Source organism: Osmerus mordax, chromosome 14, assembly GCF_038355195.1.
Source record: "Osmerus mordax isolate fOsmMor3 chromosome 14, fOsmMor3.pri, whole genome shotgun sequence".
Taxonomy (NCBI): Eukaryota; Metazoa; Chordata; class Actinopteri; order Osmeriformes; family Osmeridae; genus Osmerus; species Osmerus mordax.
Genome location: NC_090063.1, coordinates 3,588,952 through 3,593,158, shown reverse-complemented (window position 1 = coordinate 3,593,158; position 4,207 = coordinate 3,588,952).

Here is a 4,207-nt window from a genome sequence, read left to right as displayed (position 1 = left end):
GGAGTTGTTCAGATTAGGGACGTATTGTGTCCCTGCGACGGGGAGATAAGGACACCTGAGAACAGGAAGTGAGAGAGGGGTAAGCACATCATCTCTTATCTCTCCCTCCTCGACATTGCAGACAGTGGACACCGATGAAGCGATGGAGCAATGGAGAAGATCGTCTGGCTTCAAAGCAGCTCTATTTACAAAGATGTCTTTATTCTTTCATTTCAAAAGGTGGTAGCAAACCTATCGGTCTGCATCAATGCTATCCGTCTCTATATGGGGGGGGGGGGGGGGGGGGGGGTTGCATGGTGTGTGTGTGTACATTATGTAGACTTTGCCTTTCAAGCAAGCACTTTTATTCAACTGACCTGTTTTCTGATCCAGAGCAGGATATGACATGGTGTTACTGGAATTCATCATTCCCTCAATAAACTCATTAGGAGCTGGTGGATTCAGAGAGTGGCATGGGATATGTAGTTTTAAGTAGCACAAGCATGCTTCCTCATTCAAAGTATGTGTTTCTTATTTGCTTTGTTACTACAAGACATGAAGAAATACAAAAATGCACACTTTATATTTCCTTTACAACAAAACTCTTTTACTGGAAAATTACGTTTTTTTTTGTTGTTGTTTTTTTTACAATTTGCTTGGATCAGTGTTACATTAGATTATTTGAATTGGTACAGTGATTTGTTTAATATTCTCCACAGTGGAGCCAGCCCTTGACTTGGCCAGCATAACTCAAAATGCAGTTTCTCCTTATAGAATAATATTAAAGTTCATAGAAATGATCTCTTACCAGTATTTACTTTGATGGTGGTCATTTGAAACAGATCAAAATCACCAGTAGAGATACAGCATGTACAGTATTTGACTATTTATATGTCTACAGTCATCTACCTCAGTAAAACACATTGACAAAGCTCAAGGATCAGACAATGGCTACATCACTCCCCTCCCCCATGTCGTAAATGGTTCTCATTATGAAATAAGTATGGATTGGTTCTACTGACAAATAAGCACTTAAAACGGCAATGGACTCCAATGGCACTAAATCATTGTGGTGTGCCTTTCTTATAGCTCTCCACAACACTTAGCCCATCAGAATGTAAGAAATATGTGACTAGGAGGGCTGTGAGGCCATTGGGGGCTGGACCTATCAGTCGTTATCCAAATGAGCCCTTTGGTAGCTGAACACCAGCCAGTTTTGCTAGTCTTGCAGTGGAAGTAGGAAGGCATGGTACAGAGGGAATGCAAAATGGCCTCATCCTCCTTCTTTCCTTCCTCCCTTCCTTCCTTCCTTCCTTCCCTCCTTCCTTCCTTCCCTCCTTCCTTCCTTCCTTCCTTCCTTCCTAATGCAGATCAAATGGCTCAACTGGCATCACCGATTATTAAAGGAGAACCATACTTATTCAGTCAAGTTGGATCAGAGACTGAAGAGAGGACAAAAGAAAGGCTATATTATAGTTCTACAAGAAAGTGTCTATGCAGCAGACTAAGCCCCCAAAATGAAGAAAAAAGGACCGAAGAGGCAGAAAAAAGCTGAACTCTTTGCTGTTGGTGTAACTATGGGACAGGCTTCAGTAAAAAGGTGATGGACAAACAACCAATTGTTCCCACTTGCCTTTGCAAGAATTCTGCAAGCTCTTGAAACTGCAATATGCTAGGTCAACCAAAGCCATCTCTGGTTGAAGAGCTCTTGAGTGTTATAGTCACTTGGCAAATCAATCTTTTCCTGTCATTTTTGAAGTGTTTCCCTTCCTGTTCTTTCCTCTGTCAGTTTAACAGCCATGCAAAATGGGTCCCATGGCAGAGCATGACCTTGTCAATGAAACGACTGACCCAAGTGAATTCACACATCCTTCCTCTGTGCATGTAGTCAGTGTCCTACACCAACACACCAAAGGCTCAAATATCTCAAACAAATTAGCAAATGAGTTGCCCTCCAAAACATTTATTTACATCCTTTCTGCCAGTATATCATTTTTATTTTTTCACATTAGTTTAGAAAGTAACAGTACAGTCATAAAGAATGATGTCACACAAGGTATCAGATGGTGGGGGAGGGGGGGGGGAGAGAAGAGATACAAGGTGGGAAGTTTGTGACTTTAATTAGATTCACCAACGTGACCCCATGTAGAGAGACTCGGTGGACTTCTGGCTCCACTTGCCTCGACTGCTGAGTCAGAGTCGCGGTTACATAAAGAGCTCAGAATGACTCAGCCTTCCGCCGGAGTAGCACATGCGCTTGATGACAGACTGTACGTCGGCAGAAAGGGGCGAGGTCATGGGAAGCTTGCCGGGGCAGGACCGCGCTTCTGCTATTGCTACGTCCCAGCGGGGAGGTGAGACAACCTCCAAAGTACAGTTTTATAGAAAGGAACGATACACAGGTCAACATCCACGCAAAATCATACGACAATGCAAAAAGAAGCACCCTTTTCTACACTTGCAGATGGGTTAATGCAGTGTGTGTGTGTCTGTGTGTGTGTGTGTAGCTTGGTTTCGACCGGCACTGCGGCTGCGTTGTTGCTGTTTCTTCTCTGTCAGCTGAGCAGCTGCTGGTTTTCGTTCTTCCCCTGAATGTCCTCTGGTTGTCTGGCCAAGTGTGCCAGTGTTCCTGAATGTGTCAGAGAATGGGATACCGACGCACACACACACACAAACGTGCGAACACACAGTCCCGTTCACCCGTCCTGACGCAAAAACACGCTCAAAGACACCGGCGTGAACGAATGCACACACACACTCACGCGCATGCACACACACTCCCCCTCAGTGCTTTATGGGACTGATCCTCTCTGACACCTAGCAAGAGCCACAGATGGCTCCTTAATGGGCAAGATCTCTGGCAGATCGAATTCATTGACCTGGCTTTCTGACTGGATCGCAGCCCAGTGGAGGAAAAGCTTCTGGACTCTGAGCTCGTTTGGCTGTCTTGGGGGCTGCAAGGCTGTCTAGCCGATGGTGAGAGCTGTCAACAGTTCTGACAGGGGCCATCTTATGTGCTCTCCCTGATGGAGACGGCTGGAGACTTAAAAAAAAAAAAAGGCTGGAGACTTAAAAAAAAAAGGGACTTGGCCAAAGAAGCTGGCGTTGACACAGGATGTGACACATGTGGAAGTGTGTGTGTGTGCCAGTGAGTGCCAAATAGCGCTTAGAGGTGACAAATGGTTCGGCTTAGCAAGATGAAGAGGCACCAAAAAAAAAAAAGACAAAATGGAGCACACACGCTTTCTTTTTCACTCTCTCTTTCATAGTCATAACTCAACGGTTACGCCCGTTACAGCTCATTTGGATCCGAAGAAAGTGGTTGAAGTGGCTTCAAATGTCAGATGTCAGATGATCCAATCATCCCAAATAATGTGGATGAGGATTACAATATCCGATAAAGACCAAAACAAACACAGATTACTATTTCATGGCTAAAACCTGAGTTATTCAAAAGGGTTCATACAGTATGAAACACTCCAACAATACGTTTAGAAAATGAACAATGTAACGTATTCTCCTTTTTGAGTATTTGCATGACTTATTGAGCGGGACTAGATATTTATGTGATGTATGCGTACACATCTATATATGGATTTTATTTATGCTTCTCCATGAAAGATTTTAGGAGAGAGGTCCGATCAAATCGCAGAACCCACAACAGGGAGAGTTCAGACAACCTACAGGTCATCATCCTCAGAATGTGCGTCGCAGACACGAATGGTGAGTACCGTATCTCTCAATTTCCATCAAAAGAACAGAGATCTAAGTCGCTCTGGATAAGAGCGTCTGCTAAATGACTAAATGTAGATCATTTATTTGTCCCTCTGTTTCCCCCCTCGCTCCTTTTTGAGAGAATTCTTTCGACATCCACTGCGCTTCTGTTTTCTCTCCTTTTCACCTTTGACCTGTGTGCCTGGCATAGGAAGTGAAAAGGGAGCAGATTCAATCGACAATGAAGTGGACACGCTTAGTGCCTTCACAGTCAGCATGTCACCCCTCCCTCCTCCTCCTCCTCCCTTTTTCCTGTCTGTCTTCTCCTTCTCCTCTTCATCCTCGCTGTCCTCCCTCTCTCCAGTTAGATGATGGGTCTTTACATTGGGGTTTGTTGAGAGATGGTGTTCGAGCGGCCGGGTCCCCTCCCCCCTCCCCAGGCCCAGTCTCCACAACCCACAGAAGCGGCCCAGAACCAGCCCTGGGGGTGGGGGAGGTGGGGGCGGGAGGTCCC